Consider the following 18,772-nt stretch of genomic DNA (forward strand, 5'->3'; position numbering starts at 1 on the left):
AAGTGTCACATGCGACTACAAAAGTGACTAGTCAATCACTGGTGGTGCTCTCTGTACGACACCACTGCGCGGGCTACCTTACGCAAAAATCTCCTAAACGGTCCAGGGACCGCGACTACGAAGCGCTGAAGCCTGATAGGAATGTCGTCCATAGTAGTCTCAGGTATATCTGCCGTGAGACGCTCTAGATCATGCTCCAACTCAGCTAGTACTTCTGCTGTCGCATCCTGTGGGGCCGGTACCGGTGCAGCTGGATGTAGTCTATCATAAGGCCGGAGGTTGGCTGGACGCTGTGGACCAACATCTGCATTTTGAAAGATTTACTATTAGTTTTGAGACGATATATATAAAAAATACAAAAAATACATAACTAGAAAACTTGTGAAAATAAAAAGTACCTCTGTCGTCCCATTGTTCTCCCTGTGGAAGAACCATGTCCGGATCACCTCTGAAATCCATTCCGGCATACGGAAAGTCCTGTATCACAAAAAGCTGGCCCTCTAACCAGTCAAAATAACTATCTGAGAATCGAACTACTGTCGCGCCCTCGTCAGGATGCCGGGCCATCACCGCAACCCATCGTATCAGCTTTGGCTGCTGGGGACCCAAGATATCAACAGTGAGTTGCTGAGGGATCAGCATTGGAATTCTCTCCAAGGCAAAGCTCACGACTATAGGCCCATATCCAAAAGTCTTTAGTCGTCCGTTCTTTGCCTTGGTCAGTTGGCTCTTCATATGAGCCGACACAGCTTCACACCAGTTGAAAATGGTGCCTTGGTAACAGTCAATTGCCATCCGCATTTGGGATCCGGAAGCAATGTGTAAAGCGGCCGCGCCGCAAATTCTGGTAACCGTGAACGCTATGACTTTGAGTTCCGGCAGAGTGATGTGTTTTATTTCTATGCCTTTTGAATGATGAGCCCCAGGTGTGCACCAATTCTCGCGGAGACTATCAAGGGATTGGCCACCCGGCCTAGTCCCCGCAAGACTGAGTTGCTCACCTCTGTTTGGCAAGCCAGTGAGAAAGTATACATCCGAGGGCTCTATCTCGAGCTGGTGCCCTCCTATGTAAAAGCATTGTTCTTGTACGTTCCATCGCTCAACCAGCCATTCCAAAAATCTTACCTGGCCCCTCATGCCCGGTATGGTCCAATATTTGTATAATCCACATGCTCTTAGGGCATCCAGGGAAGGTTGATGATTTATCGCAGCTTCATCTTCCTCTACATGCTCTCTTTCTCTCCAGTCTAACATGATTAATGCCCTGCATATCAAAAATAGCAATTAGAAATTAATTTGGGAATTTTTGGTGGTTTTTTGAGAGAGTTGGGGTTTTGAAATGCGCGTTTCTCGGAGGACGCACCCCGGCTTTGTAGCACAGGGCGCCCGGACGCAGCTGGCCTGAAGGCGGGCTGCGTCTTCCGACCGTTTTCCCGTATGAGAAAAAGTCGGGGGACGCAGGTCACCCGAAGGGCACCTGCGTCCACCGAGAAGCGCATTCCAAAACCAAAACCCCCCCAAAAAATGAAACTAAAACCTAAAAATTGATTCTAAACGGATAGAAATGCAGAGTAGGATGTGTAAAATACCTGGATGAGACGGCGTTCGATTCCAACGGTCAGATTTTCCGCAGCGACCACGGGAAGTTTCTTGTCAAAAGCTCCTTTTTCAACCTCAACAGTGAAACGGTAAAAATGACATGGTAAAAGGTCTTTTTATAGGTTTTTTGGATGAATTAGTTCATTTTTTACCATGAAAAGATGTTTTTGAATGTATTTTTGCCTATTTTAAACAGGTATGAGTAATGTGTCGTTTTTGTGCAGGACAAAGGGATTTCGAGGGAAATTGTAATTTTTTCACAAACAAAATATCAGAGTCATCTTTTAAGCCCTTTTCTGACTCCTAAAACATGAAAAGATCGCCGAGTGTTTCTTTTTCACTCGTTAAAACGGAATTAAAAGACGGTCCCCTTTTAGCTCTTTTCTGACCGCAAAATCAGGAAAAGATTGCCGGGTTTTTGTCGTTTCGAACTCGATAAGGAAATAAAACGACGTGTCCTTGATCGCTTTTTACTTTTCAGGTCGACGACACTATCATGAAAGTACTCCTTGGTCGCAAGATCAAGCGGTTCCCCCAGGTATTATTTTATACTTTTTCGGGCTTGAGGGACACAAATATACGAAAAAGTTCAACGTGGAGTCTCCTTTAGTTTTTTCAGACTCTCTAAAATTGAAAAACGCCGAGTTTCTCCTATACTGGGCTCGTTAAACTTTTACAGTAGAGGACCTGTTCAATTACAAACAGGAACGAACCACTCCTTCCTAGGGTTCGAATTTAAACTAGGTTGGACTCGTCCGAAGGATGAGCTTATAATCAAGCATATGTTATCCTCCTCAAGCTTGTTAAAAATAAAGAGGTACTTGCCAGAAATGGTGGGGGAAAAAGAGAAGAATGAACCTGTTTGTCACCTTTAGTCTCGGAAGAAACTTTATTACCACTCTTGAACACGACACTTTTCATTCACCTGGGTTGGGAAATCTTTTACCTCACAGTTGACCAAATCACTTTGAAAGTCTTTAACCGGGTTCCAGGGGTTAACTTTGAGTTATACGTCACCAAACCATCTGTTGTGTCGTTATGTGTTCAAGAGGTCTGCAAGAAAAAACTTTCATCTGCAAAATACTTGTCATCCATTTGACCATCCCTGAGTCAGTCCTTACAGCAACATTTCTTCAACTTGAACAATGATTTCGTGTTGTGGGCTTGCCTGCAACGGGTCGCTTTCTATCGACATCGACACATTATCTAGAAAGATGACTTAGGAATCGACAGTACCTTGAAGTCTGCATGCATCAATGGCAGGTTTCTCGCCTTTGACGTCAGTTTACATCATTGACTTTCGATCAGAGGATTCCGTGAAGTGTTCGACATCAAAACATCTATTCACATTTCACGGGTTGTGCTTGGTACTTTGAGAACCATTGACATTACTGGTGGTTTCTCTCACGCTTGTTAACAGTTTACATCATTGACTGGTAATCAAGTGGTTTCTACCATGTTCGACATCGAATCATTTAATCACATGGCTAGAATCGTACCAATTCGGGAAGTAGAAGTGAAGACCCTGGATCTAGTTTCTACCATCCAGGCTGCGAGGAGTTTTGTATTCATTGTCTATGTAGACTAATCATAAACAGATGGCTGCGTCCATACTTTGTCTACAAAAGTCTATAAAAATGATGTACTGCAAGATCATTCCTGTATCAGAATAGTTAGTCCATTAGTTAAAGTTTTGAATCTGAGTATGGGAATGCCTACCTCAGTGATGATATAATCTTATCCATGTATTTTGTGTTGAAAATTGCAGGTTCCAACCAGGCCATCCACAAGGCAATCCTTGAAATGATAAAGCGCTTCACCCTTCCTAGAATTACAAAACCCTATTCTATTCCAGGCTTCGCACTTTAGGGGGCAATCTGTTACACTAAAAAATGTCACCTTGACTACTTACAGTTAGTATGGCTCAAATCAACAGTCATGCTACCCTCTTAGGCAAGTCTCATGCCTCTGTTATCCATCTCAAACTCAAAGAAGAGAGAAAGTCTTGTAAAAACTATGTTTATCTCTGGGGTCGCAGGTTCTCTCTAGCCTTACCTGCGGGGACGCTGACCATGTTCACAAAATCTGCGTCCATGGACGCTCTGTATGTTAAGGGACAGGTGCGTCCCTCTGTAAAAGGCAAAATGCGCGAGTTTTATCTTGAAAAAGTTACTTGTGGTTACTTCTAGAACATTCTAGAGGTCGGTTTGATGAAATGGATGCGCCTCCAGTTGGTTCATGTATCTCTATTAAGGGGGAACTTATCCCATCAATAAGGGAGCTATCCCACCCATAGAGGGGGATGATCCCATTGATAGTGGACCTGAATAACCTCTTTACAGCACTATAAATAAAGGCATTGAGCCAGAAGGAGAGGAGGTTGGAGCTATACATTTTCTTTGGGTAAATGCTGCAGGATTTAGGTCTTCCATTAGAGCCTTTGTGAGGAGAGATTGTCTTCACTAGATTCTACTTGGGAGAGGGTGAGCTTTGTCAAAGTAGAGGAAAACCCTTGATGGACCCTGGGAGGAACTTGCACAACACCAAGGCCAGGTTGTAAGAGTTTCTTTGTTTCGTTATTAATACAAACTGGTTTATTTTTCTCAATAGCTTGTGTTAATGAGTTATTTCATGTGTTCCTTGGTCTGCATGTTGAATATATGTTTTATTATATGAAATGCAAGTGCTTGGTAATTGTTTGATTGTTTGTGGTTGCAGGAATTGACTTGAAGGAGGAGCTCATCCGGATCGTCAAGAACGGACTTCAACAACAGCGTTTTGGAATAAGGTAAGCCTAAACACTTGTAGTTTTCATGTTGTAAAAGGTGTATTTAGAGAAAGATCACTCCATTTTGTCTTGTTTGTCATTAGAATGTCTTAGACTTCTAGGAAGGTCAGTCGTGTCCGCACCCTTGACAGATTCCGTGTGACAGTATACCATTCAATGTCTGCTGATATAAAATCGCCTCCCGGTTTAGCTCTCTTACACTAGGATGCCTTTGATCCACAAATGGCATTTTAATTGAGAGAAAGGGACACTACCACACTCGAAGGAATGCAGGACAGTGCAATAGATGTGGAAGCTAATCTGTTGGTCAAAAGGTCAAAGTTGAAGGCAGAAGAAAGGGAGAACATAGAGAAGGAGCACCTGACATCTTCAGAATTGAAGCTCAACAGTCTAGTAAGTACGATGGAAGAAATGATGCAAAAGATCATCATGAGAGATGAACTTTTTGTTAAAAAACACCATGTCCTACTTATTGCAGAAGAATAAGAGGTTGTTGATCCTAACCATTTTGCCGCTAATCCCAGTTACCATAGATCAAAGAATGATTGTTTTTTGTATTCATTTATGGACAGTTATGAAATTGGATTTGTAGATCAACATGCGGAGAAGAAATCTACTGATCTAATGTGTATGCTTGACGAAATTCCTTATATTGATGAGTTACCCAAGTATGATCAGTATGATGCTGATTACGTTGTCGAAATAGAGGCTGACTCTTCAAGGAAATCAACAACATGTTTTTGGGAGGAGGAAGCTCAATTACAACAAATCAAATATAGCACTTAGCCTATGCATATCAATCATGACAAAAATGAAGAAAATGTATAAAATTTCAAAGTAAGTGAAAGGTCTTTGCCTTAATGTTTCACTTCATTTCAATTTCTGAGAGAAAACTTTCCCAAAACTAAATAATTAGCAGTCTTTCAGTTTTGATATTGAGCATGAAGAAGACAATGAACTTCTTGATCGAGACTCCTTACCCTTGTGTTTCTCCTCATTTGCAAAAATAAGAGAGAACTATAAGCAAGTAGATAAGCGAGTGGTCAACAGTATAAATGAGAAATTTTCTCATGAACCGGTTGAGGATGTCACTTATGATATGGAAGCTTCTTTTGCTCCAGAATCACAGCCACTAAGTTACATTGAGTTTCGAACCGCAGATGAAAGCTTAGAACCTGAAACATTATATCAATTGATACAGGATAATTTTGTACCATTGAGTTTTGATTCATTTCACTTTTTGAAGAAATTTTTTTATAATATCGCTGAAGCAAAGAATGACAAGCTTATATAAAATCATGTAGTCTCATTGGAACCAATGTATAACAAGTTGCAACAGTCTTCTTAGGGTCTCCATGATCCAATAGCTGATGTTTTGGATGATATCTATAGTCAAATTCCTTGTCCATTAGCTAACTATGAGCTTAAAAATAGAGATGATAAAAACTTGATCAGACAATCGGCTTCATTGTCATGTTCAACAAGAGTCCCATTACAAATTTCATCCAAAAATTTGTAGTCATATCAGGACAATTACAAGTTAGAATCGCACGAGTAAGGATGAAAATGAAAATTTATATTCTTGGTATAAAGACCATCTAGAGTAGAATTACAATCTGTTGGATGAGCTAAAACTTAGTGCACATTTGTTTGAAGATCCTTTTGCTAATTTATTTCAGTCATCAAGGGAGATGTCTTTTCTTGTATTTATGGATCATGAGCACATGTTTAGTGGACACTTCAAGTTGGATATCTTTTGTTTTCCTTGCCTGCTTAAGGAAAGTACAAGAAGGGTTCAAGTAAGTAGCCATTTGCTGGATTGGTTACACTGTAGGGATCATATCACATGATTGTATATATATCTTCAGCATGTGGGCAGTTACCATCAGAAGTTTGAAGCCTAAGGAGAAGGGCATAAGGCTTCTATGAACAACTATTGTTTCCTTTTTAAAATTGTAAAGTCAGTTTTTCAGTCAAGTCAAGTCAATTTTAGTTTTCCTAAAGTTCAATCAGTCAATCATTTCAGTATTGAGTTTGGATTTTTATTTTTGACTCCATCACCCAATGGATGAGGCTACCTGGTCTACAATGTTCTTAACACTGCCTAAAGGAGCTGTCATCCCCAGCTGGAGCCAATGTTAGTGTCTGCCAATCCTACTAGTCACTAGTGACCAAATGTACTTTTTCAATATGGTTGATATGGTCCTAAGTAAAATTTTTATAGTTTCAATAGGTTTTCAAATAAAAATTTGGTCACTGGTTAGTGTGTCTAGGTATCTTACTACTCCCTTCATTTCATGGTCCAAATTCCATCTTGGTCATGCCATCACTCCTTGTGATGAGTCATCAGTAAAATCTCTTAATAACCATCTCAGTCATCATCTCATGGTCAGTCATATTGCAAGGTTCAAGGTTCAAATCATCAGTTCATAAATCCATTAGGTGTCATTATTAAGGTCAAATCATCAAAATGGTCAAAAAAGAGTCATGACATCACCTAGATCATCATCATGGGAGTAGTAAATAGGGAAAAAATGTTCAAAGAGATTTCATTTTGTTTCAACATCCTTATTCATACTCCATATACCTCCCTCAACCTTCCCTCATAAATCCTCTCATTCTATCTAAAACCCCTTTTTCCTTGGAAGATCCTTAAATCCTAGCCAAAACTCATTTTTCCCTTGGAAAAACTCATCTTCAAACTCTAGCCGAAATCCGTCTCATAGTCCAACTCTAGCCACATTTCCATTTTGTATTATACATTTAACTCTAGTTGTGTTCCCTATTCCCCTTTTAAATGTTTTAAAACATTCATAAACCATGGTCGCAAGTTCGTTTTATTATATATATTGCATTATATAAAACCCACCACCTCGGAAGCATAAACTGGGCCCACAGGCCATGTGTCGCCATGTCGCACGTTTCAATATTTTCATGCCCCCAAACCTCTTCCCTTTGCCGATTGCGATTGCGTGATCACAATAGCATGTTTCACATAGCAAGTTAATTGTAGATCCCCTCTTCGTTTGCGATGTGATCAGGTGAAAGCCAGTGGATGCGCTCTTTTATAGGCTAGATTTGAAAGGTTTTCGGGTCCGAGTTTATGGTTCCACTCCCACTGAAATAGACCCGGGACCCACTAGCCACATGTTATCACACGATCCCGCTATTGCATATCGCAAAGTTCTATGTCATAGCCCCTATTACTCCTACTCATTCTATCAATTGTGATCACAATCACAATTCCTATATGTCAAAAAACTCCGCAAGCCCCCTCCATATTGTGATTGCGATGGATCCGAAAGGATTTTTCGCTATATTTTAAAGTGTTTCACATCCGTCCATCCTATGCCCCCATGTAATACATAGGCCCCTCTCTGATCGTGATGCGATAAAGATGGTAGATGCGATATTTTATAGATTGTGTTTGTTAAAGTTTTAGGTCTATCCCATCGGAAAAACAATATGAAGCTTGGTAAAAGGCCCCTATCCCTGTTGCAATTGCAATAATACAACTGTTATGAGGAAATCTAGTGTCTATGCAGAGCTGCTAGTCCCACTAAGGCTGGTAGCTACCTTAGAAACAAACAAGTTAAAACCACTTTTGTTTTCCTTTATGAGAAGTAGATAAGAGGGGAATAAAGGAGACCAACCTCTGTCTTGTGCTTGATTCCTCTCCCTTCTGATAGATCTTTGCCACTCGCTTCCTCATCTACCCAGCTTCAAAGAGCACCTATGGAATCAAAGCAGCATAACACTATCCAAGAACAGAGATCTACTATCATAAACAATATAGGACCAGATATATATTGACCACACAAATGCATATATCATCAATCATACAAGAATGTGGAGGAAAACTTAAATAGCTTTATTAATAATCAAGAATAGCAAAGAGGATTACAACCAATTGTTCTGACCCAGCGTCATCCTCTCAGTAAGAAAGCCCTTCTTCACCTCATGAAAAGCTTAGATCACCCAACACTATGATGTTACACCAAGAAACCAACAACACTTCCTTACAAGATACAAAATTCCAGCCTCCAACCTCTGGATCTCTGGGATGAGAGATCTATATATAGATATTTGTAGAGGTGTGAGTCAGCTCTGGGTTTTTGATTAGTGTCTTCTCTCTGATAGTTCTTGGAGATCTCATTGATCTCTTACTCATCCTTGGGCGATTCTAAGAGGCAAGTGTCACAGGAGAAGTTTCTGGAAGATTCCATGATCATCCACCTCGCAAACTGTCTCCACCACTTGTCTATTCTCATCCATCGAACCCTATAGAAGGGATTTTCAATATGAATCGCACCTCCCATGTGCATTAGGTGGGATGCATCACACTTTGACCATGGAGCAGGTGAGATGGTCCAGTTTTGACCAGTTCTGAGTAGTTTTTCATGGAGAACTTCTGGGAGATGATGTAATTAGCTGACCTTGTTCTTTTAGGGGTTGGAATAACACTTTTAGGGACTTAAGAGCCCTTGGTTTATGGACATTTATGATTGGGGTTGCAGTGCCCAAAAATGTCTATAACAATTGCCCCCTAAAGCATGTGGTTGTTAATCTTTTGATGTCGGGTGAAATTCTTTATCATGAGGATCCGAAGTTTTTTCGAGCTGGAAGGCGACCTATAATAAGATACAATACAACACATTATCTTCGTAATATTTTCATGATCTAGCTGAGGCGGGCATTCCCATGCTCAGCTTTATAAATTCATTTTCATGTACATAAGACAGACAATCGTCTGTGTGCAGACTGATGATTCTGGTAGAGCCATCGTCCCTTAGGTTGGATGATTATCTATGTAGTAATGATTTACATTTGATGTCTTTATTTTCCTGAATATATATCGCAGCATGGATGGATGAAACTAGATCCGGGGTCTTCAATATCATTCGATCTTCACTCAAAGTACAAGTCGATCCATGTGAGAGATGTTCTGGAGTCGAACATGGAAAGACATCGCCTGATTACCAGCCAATGATGTAAGCTGTTAACAGGCGCAAGAGGAATCACTGATAATGATGATGACCCTCAAGGTACTACAGTACAATTCACGTGGTGTGAATAAGGGAATTGGCGTCGAACACCACGCAAAATCTTTCGGTCGAAGGCCATTGATGTAAACCTATCGCCGGAAGTGAGAAACTTGCCATTGAGGCATGCAAGCTTCAAAGTACTGAAAGGGTTGTTCCTAGATCGACTTCTTGGATAATGAGCTGATGTCAAAAAGAAGTGATCCATCATTGGAGGGCCTTAGTGAATCCCACATCAATGACACGGAATGGAGCAAATGATTTTAATGGAGGTGAAAATGATCTGATGACATAAGGTTTAGGGTGGTGGTCATGAAAGAATGGAGCGTAAATGTATTGCAGTGGATGAGATACAGGTGAATTCACTGAGCGACTTCTTTTGAACATATCGGAGACACTGACATGATGGATTGGTAGCGTTAACGCCAAATATGGATGGTGTGATGGACCAATGGTGATATGACCGGTGAACGGAACAACCCAACCCGACTCGGATGCGGAGTGAAAGTGTCATGTTCAAGAGCGACTTGCTACCAACAAAGTTTCTTCAAGTTTTCTTCCCAATTTTTCCCCAGTCATTGCTAACCAGTACCTCTTTATTTTTGTCAAGCTTGAGGAGGATAACATATTCTTGTTCTATAATTTTCCCTTCCGGCAAACCCATTGCTATGTTTTAACGAGCCTAGCGATAGTGAAACTCGTTCTTGTCTGTATGGACAAGTTTGTCGCTATTCGGTTTTAACGAGTTTAATGACAAAGATAACTTGGTCCTTTTCAATTTTAGAGAGTCTAAAAAGGGACGTAAAGAAAACTCCAATAATCCTTTTTCATCATATAATCCCTTAAGTCCGAAAAAGTATAAAATAATACAAAAGGGATGGATTTTCAGTAATTTTAATGAGCCAAACAAAACAAGCGCTCGATCTTTTTGTGTAATAATCCCTCAAGTCCAAAAAGATTAAAATATAAAGGAGGGATAGCACTTCCGGTCACTTTAACGAGCTGGAGAGGCCAATTTCTCGGCAATCATTTCATATTTTACGAGTCAGATGAAAAGAGCTTAAAGGAGACTCGTTTTTCGAGGAACGAGTGATAAATTCGGGTAGCAACTAATTCCAGGTAAGGTTTCGAATTTTCCAATCACGACAGTGTCACAAGGATGGCTAACTGGATCACTCTTCGCAACTGTTCCTCAAAAAGGGTAAACCATCAAATGGAGGTGAATGATCGGCCAATATAGAGTGGAGGTGATGATGAGAACACGACCAAGGTTTCAAATGCTGATGATAATTCATTCACGATGGTTATTTACCGGAAATTGGTTCATTTTTAATGAATGAGCTTAAACTCTGGAGGAAACATTTGCTCATTGCTTATGTTTAATTTTTAACGAGCTTGAACTCCACATAAAAACTGCTCGAGGCGGGTTTATTTTTTAACGAGCTTGAACCCTGCGGTAACACTGCTTGTGATAAGTTTGCATGCCCCCAGCATAATAACACAAATCGAGGTGCATGCCCCCCAAGCTTCATTGCATTCATTGCGGTGGTTGGAATGAAGATTTACCTTTGAGATCTTTGAAAGACTCGACTTGGATTTTACGAGATCGTAATCAAAGACTCGATTTGGAAAGGGAGTTGTTTCATTTTTTAATGAGGTTGACATTAGATAGGAATTGTCCTCAGAATCCACTGTATTTATAGTATTTAATAGAAAATAAAAAACTGAAGGATGATTAAGGTCACTGGAATAATCTTCGTGGTGATCCGGAAGATGGGAATGATGGTGGTAATCTTCCCATGGTGCCTCTCCTAACATCATTGAATGAATGATTCCTTTGTCTGTAGAATGTAGATTCGACCAAGGATCTGAAGAGGTACCATATTCCTTAGACCTATCTATCCAAACACTTGATGAGCGTTGATTTGGGTTTGTCCCCCAAGCCAAGAAAATTGATTGCTACAATATTTCTAAAATGGTGATGACCCATGCTATCAAAATGTTCAGGAATCTTATGAATCCATTAGATATAGAAGATTTCATATTGCAGGTTTCCACTGTGGCCACTTCCGCCAGATTACTCAGAGGCGGTAGGGCAAAAGTACCCATTAAGGCAGGGTCTTTTAGGAGGCCTACTCTGATATTTTGAAGCAAATGATTGCTTCCATGTATCATTGGAATGCTTCCCGTAACTTGTGAACTGTTGGGGAGAAATGTTTGTTGGTCGACGATTGTAATTCCCGCTTGAAAGGGAAATGCAATCTTCCTAAAGTAGGTCGACACAACTGTGGCCATGGCATATATCCAGGGCCTTCCCAGTAGGATGTTGTAATCGAGGTTTCCGTCGATTACTTCAACATCAATTTCTACTGTTTTTCCCCCAGTTCAACTTGCAAGTTACTTAAAATCCCGTATGGAGTGTATGATCGTCCATCAAATGCTTTTAACATCGTTGACGATCGCGACAAGGGTGGTGAGCCTAAATTTTTCGAGCAACTCATCGACATAGTACATGTAAATGCCCCCTCATCAATAATTGTTCGATGAACAGTTTTGTTGAGGGCTTTCACTTGAATAAGGAAAGCTAGTTGAGCTGGTAACTGAGGGTCATATCCTTTGTGATTAAAGGATACAAGATTGGAATCCCTTGGGTCAATCCCACCTATTACTGATAATAGAGCCTGCTTTTGGGAGGGGCAATTTTGCGGTACCTCAAGTGTCGACATAACGGACGGTGATTGGGCTGGGTCCTCTACTATATTATAATTCTGTGCTACTTTGGCACAAGGATTAAATGTCGATTTGTGTACTACTCCCTTTGGCGGCTTTATTGTTGGCTCAGGAATGATGGGTGGCACAACTTCGGTTGAAGTTGTTGTCGAACTACTCAGTTGATCAGTAGCCCTGTTGTTCGACAGCTGTGGATTCCCGTAATCTTTATTCCTTGTCGATATCAAAGCATCATTTTGCTGTTTTGAAATGTTCAACATAAGCACTTGGGATCGTGAAGCATTTTGATTAGCAACCAGTTTGTTTCCCGGCTTTGGAAACGGATCAGTTAATACCGCTGAGGTTTTTGAACTCTTAAAGAGTTTCTTAACTTTAGCTTTATGTGGACAATCTCTCGTCCGATGATCCTCATCGCATATCTGACACCCCGCAGGGGGTTTCCTTTACCTAGAAGGGTTTGCAGAAGGTTTTTCAGGAGATGAGTAATCCTGCTTCTTTTTCCTCCCTTTCTTTTTCTTCTTGCCCCCTGGTTGCTTCATTTGTTTGCCCTTGTCGATCGACACGACATTTACCTCCGAGGTGAGAAGTTCTTCATTTTCATTTTGATCAGAAATATTATGCGCTTTCTTAGATGTAGCCTTTGTCGATTTCGTGCTTGTCATACCTATCACGCCATCTCCGGCATGACAGTCTTTGTTTGATTTAGGAGGGGGGGAACGAAAAATTCTGGTCTAGGAGCATAAGGTATTTTATCATAGAGCGTGCCAGACTGAGTATAGATCGAGTCTAGATATTGTGCATGAGCAATAACTTGCTCTTCAGTGACGACTCCTCCCTTTGCCACATCTTCTATGATAGAAGGTAATAATGACTTAATAAACCATTCAACTAGCAGCTAATAAGGAACATATGTTTTTACCATTCTGTGACGACGTCGCCACTCATGAATATGATCAGATATGTGAGTGGCCATTGTCTATTTGAAATTGGTAAGAAGTTCTGTTTCCGTTTCGTACCTTGTGGGTAACTGAAAATGGGTTAAAAAGGTTGTGGCTAGGGTACTGAAGTTATCAAACGAAGCTCTAGGTAATTTGATATACCATTTTGCTGCCGGACCAATTAACGTTCTCTGAAAAAGGCGAAGCCTAATCGAATCATCGTTTAGGGTGTTTGATGAACACCACAGATGAAAGGTCATCACATGATTCGACGGGTCTTCACCTAGATTTCCATTAAATTTAGGAATATCTTACAGAAGTTTATGTGGAATCGCTGGCCACCAAGGGGCGTAAGAAATTGGATCATTCGTCAGCTGGTTTAGATCTGGTAATTCTAGAGTTGCTACAAAGGGCAACTGTTGATTCAGGTTAGGTGAAGCATACCCAGGATAAGATGGAATCGTGTGAGCAGTGGGTCTTTGCATACCAGCATAATGTTTTTGATGTTGGTAACATTGATAAGGTTGATGGGCATAACCATTATAGTATGGTTGTTGATAACTGCTTTGGAAATGCGGTTGCCCATTACTTACAAAGACTTGTTGCTCAGGTCCTTGATATGATTGCTGGAATTGCGGTTGTTGAGATTGAACCAACCATGGTTGTTGGACCATTTGCTGTTGTCCAATACTAAATGATTGACTAAGATGAGGAGTCATAGTACTTGTTTTAGCCCGAGTCACTCCAGATACGGAGGCACTAACCTGAGGTTGTGATTGAATCGTTGAGACGAGAGGCTGTTGTATTGCAACCTGAAAAACTTGGGGTTGACATACAACAGGTAGTGCTTGTACTTGCGATGCAGTCACCATAGCAGGTATAGTGGGAATATTCGACACAGGGTGGACTAGTTTCATTGAATATAAAACCCTTGGTTGCTGAGGCAATATTAGTACCCAACCGTTGGATGTAATTCCAGTTTGACCTGAACTTTGTTGTAAACTCCCATATGGTTGTTCTCCGGGAGGGAACAATGAAAAGGCATACTACCCTCCATATGGTGGCAATCCAGTACTTAAAGGGTAGATTGGCCTTTGAAGACACATTGGATCAATTTTTTGAGTTTCAACATGAGAAATACCAGATGATAATCTGGATGAAGAAATAGGAACTGACCATGTCATCGAAACAGTCCCTAATTGGACTCCGTCTTGTTGTTGATAACTTGCCAGGACAGATGGTAGACCAGCAAACATTGTTGGAGTAGCAGCAAGAGGTTCTGCTTCTGCTGCGTCAGTTGACACAGTCCTGGATGTCGATGGTTGTTTAGACATATCTAGTCTATCCAAAATATTTCCTAGCGATTCTACAAGAACTTGCGATGAAGGGAGACTAACTTCTAAGACCAACGAGGGAGCAGTGACGTTATTCCGATTAAAATAAATTTTAGACGCTTTGACACAACTTGTTTTTTCAATTTTTAAGAGTCGAGAAAAAACAAAAGATGACTCTAGTCGCCTTCGATTTTAATGAGCTTGAAGTGACAAGTGCTCAGATGGACCTTTTCCTTTAAGGAGTCTGAAAAGGAATGAAAGAGACTACTCTAGAAATCTAGACAGAGGGATTACCAAACCAATCGCAAAACTGCAAAATACTTTTTACGGTACAACAGTCAATCTTCCTGAATGGTGTGTTTAGTGCATTGCGATCGATAGGGCGGCAGACACGGCTTCCTATGGATAAAGGATAAAGCCTATTGTGGTCTCCCAATATACACTCGATGGTATGTGGGAGCACAAGTCCGTATTGGCACTTATCTTCTCAAAGTGGAGGAATCACCCAACCAGCAATGAAAACAACAGTTACCAGGCTTTACGACGCCGGAATATGTCTCTAGCCTAGACTTCTAAATGTTGTGCATTAGGTTCCAAAGCATTTTTAGATTCATTAAATTTATTTTACAGTTGATCTTGCTTAAGAAATTTGCCTTTCAGGTTCACCGCATGATGTAAATATACAATTCCTAAAATGCAATCTAAGATGATAAACAATAGTTTAATCTTCTTTTTGCAGTGAAAATCCTAGCTACTAAGGAAAGAGAGACAATATTCTTTCAACATAGAGCAGAGAGCACACACTATATGCACTGTCCTAAATCAAACCAACAAACAGTCTAAATGCAAATGCACATGCATGTATTTTTTTTCAGCCTTCTTAATGTGTGAATGATAGAAAGAAAGCTAAGCGCAAATCTGAATTATTTTTCAAAGCGACATTACTAACAAGTTTCTTTTCAAGACAAAATGAAGACGATGACGACACATTGTTATTTGGAATTGAAAATTTGCTTTCGACACTTGAAAAACTATTAATTCAAATCAAATACAAGAGTAACAGTGTAATCGACTATCAAGAACAATCAGATTCTCTTCTATGACTGAAAACGACACTTGCGACACTTTCAAATCAAGAAACGACAGTTCAATTACGCTACTTCTTTGTAAAAGAGAACTAAAAATGGCTCACAATACATAAAAACATTTACAGTTCTTTGCACAATGGAGGTGGAATAATGGCAAGGAAGGGGGTTTCCAACAGAGGTATACTGACTACAGACAACAAAACTCCTGAATAGAGTTGAAAAGAGTGAAAAAGCAAGGTCTGGAGGCAAAATTAGCCCTTTTTGATCAGCGCACCTGTTACACAGGGATTCCAGTATTCATCCCACCTACAGCACACGGGAAGTGCAATGCATACTGATATCCTTGAAGAGAGGGTGCGATGGTACAATGCAAGACTTTTAATCTAGTTCTTGATCACAGTTTGTAGCACAGTTCAGGGATTTTGGCCGAGCAAGTGATAATCAGTAAATAAATCACAGGGGTAGATCTAAGGAGGTTACTAGAGCCACCACAAGGGCAATTAGAGAGTTTGTAAATCGATTGTTCAGTTCATAAACAAAACCCGGAGATAGACTGAAGCAGAATTGATCTACTTTGCACTTGCATAGCAAATGCAGTTTGAAGGCTAGCTGGCTTGACTTCAGGCTCCGTGGAGAGGGAATTTAGATGTTAGGCTAGATATTAAGCTCTAGAGGAGTGAAATGTGGCTCTTCATATGGAGAATGTAGAGTTTAGATGATGTTAGGGTTTTGGTCTTGGTGTTCTCATTTGAATGAAATTCTATAGGAAGATAAGAAATTCTTTCTAATTTTTCCCCTTGGAGGAGTTTTTCCCTAGATTGGAGCCTATACTTGACATCCATTGTATTTAATGATCTTCATGGTTGATGCTCTTGATAATTGTTTGATGAAAATAATCTAATAAAGAACACAATAAGATAATATAATTTCACAAGGTTTTATCAAGGATAAGGAAAATTACTTAAGATAGTTACCATACTAAATGTTTCCAACACTAAGAACATGGCGTTGGATGTTAGGAATGGATGATGTACCTACAATCATTCAATTACTCATATTCACATGTTTTCCAAAATAACCCTGATGTCTTATTAGAAAGAGTAATGTTGAAGATGTTATTCCTACTTTTAAAAAGAATTTACCCTCCAGAGGACTTGAATATTGAATTAAAGAACACTATGGATGCAACAAACACTGAATCGGGTCATGATCGAATTATAAAGGATATAGCATTGGATCTAGTTGTTTTGATTGTCATAATGATGACAGATCTTTGCTTCGACGTGATTATGATAGGAGAGAGGAGGATTTGTGAATAGAATGAGAGAAGGAAACATATTTCCTATCTGTTAGAAAATTCTATTAAAGGCTTTATGTATATATAGTGTTTTCCAAGCTTGTTATGAATTGGTTAAAGAAAAACTAAATATTTCATTAAAAACCCTTGTTAGCTTTGAGCATGATGTTGTAGTAAAGGATGAGTGTTTTCCAAAGGAATCTTCATCAAATTCATCTAAAAAAGAAACTAGAGGCATGAAAATCTCACATTTTTTTCTATCCAAAATAAGCTACTTGTTCTATCTTTGGTGCCAATTGTAGAAATTCAATGGATTCTACTTTCTTCCAAAGTGTCATGTTCTTAACTAGGAAATTCAGCGATAAACAAAGCAAACAGACAAACCAACATCCATAAATGAGATGCAATCACTAAACACCCATGAAAACGCTAGAAATAGAGAACTTATGAGCCATTTTATTAAATCATCATGGGGTAAATACAATAGTGAATGGAATGGTGCACCTGGGCTTGACTCCAAGGATAACCATCACAAAACCTAGGTGAGAAAATGATGATCTGGGGGCTGCCCAACTACTACTCTAGAAGTGATCCACGCTACCCCAGGAATTGCATTTTCTACTGGAAAGGATGTGCTGAAACTGCTGCTTCCCTTGCTCATAAAATTATGAAACTTCAGCGCCCAAATCCTCAACCAAAGCCCACCAAAATCCAAGAAGGGTTTGGCCTAGTTCAAACCCCTAAAAATCGACCCCCAAGGCACTCATCCTCATCGTCAAGCTGGCAAACTGAGCCTATCTAAAATGTGTTGGGAAAGCTCTCCAAATCTACCCCAAAACACTGAGATTCTATCCCCTATGACTTTCCACCCTTCTCTAATATGATCCTAGCATTGTAGCTCTCTCCTTCAATACCCAAGTGAGACCAATCTAGCCCTCTGCACAGTCCTCCAAGGCTTAATTTCGAACTGCCCAAATGCTGCACCGACTTGCTCCAAAACTCCTCCTAAAGGTTGGTCTCCTGATTTACTCCAACTCTCCTCCTAAAGGTTGGTCTCCTGATTTACTCCAACTCTCCAAGTTTCTCCGACTAGTGCTGCCCAGATGAGCCCCTGATCACAACTGTGTGTTCCCCTCTCTACTTGGTCTAGAAATATGCTCTATTGGCCTATGGATTAAGTGTAATCTCCACAAATCTCCCCGGTGCTCCTCAAGGTAATCTTAAAATGCCTTCCTAGGGTGACACGCATAGTCCCCTGAAGGTGAGGTTGAATCTCCCACCTGAGAGACTCGTGGCTAAACAGCCAATTGACTCGGCTTAGTAGCTCGAGCAAACATACAAGTGAGTTCGATGTGCAAGTATGGATGAATGCTTAATTGAGGAGTTCTTCCTCCTTATAACTTCATGGGCCCCTTTTCCCCCCATGTGGGCCCCTCCATAAGCCATATGATTTCCCCTCCAAGGCAATTCGAATTGCCCAAGTGCCCAGTGTGTTTAACCACATGGGCGGCCCCCACCTTCCACTAGTAATTTAATCCAACCTTCATTTCTCCTAAGTCCCTAAGTCAAAATTGCTTGGGTCCTTTACTTATCAAAATTTTATACAAAATTGTGGAGAGATCAAAACCTGTTACAAATTCATTTGAGAAGGGGCATGAAATTCCTCCCCTCCCAAATGTTGCTTGCCCTCAAGCAACTTCAACGTTGGATGATCCAAAATGTGCTCACCCTCCCATGTGGCATCCTCATCCGGCAGGTTCTTCTAATGCACCAAAAACTCCCTAATCATCCTGCTCCTTAGCTTCCTCTCATGTCTCTCCAAAATGGCCTCAGGCTCCAAAACCAAATGGCCCTCATCATCCAATAGGGGTAACTCAACTACTATTGTCACCTGTTGTCCCAGCACTTTATTAAGGCATGAGACATGGAGTACGTTGTGAATCCTACTCCCTGGAG

This window comes from Pinus tabuliformis, chromosome X (assembly GCF_031772625.1).
Source record: "Pinus tabuliformis cultivar Carrire ecotype Pingquan chromosome X, CPIR1, whole genome shotgun sequence".
NCBI lineage: Eukaryota > Viridiplantae > Streptophyta > Pinopsida > Pinales > Pinaceae > Pinus > Pinus tabuliformis.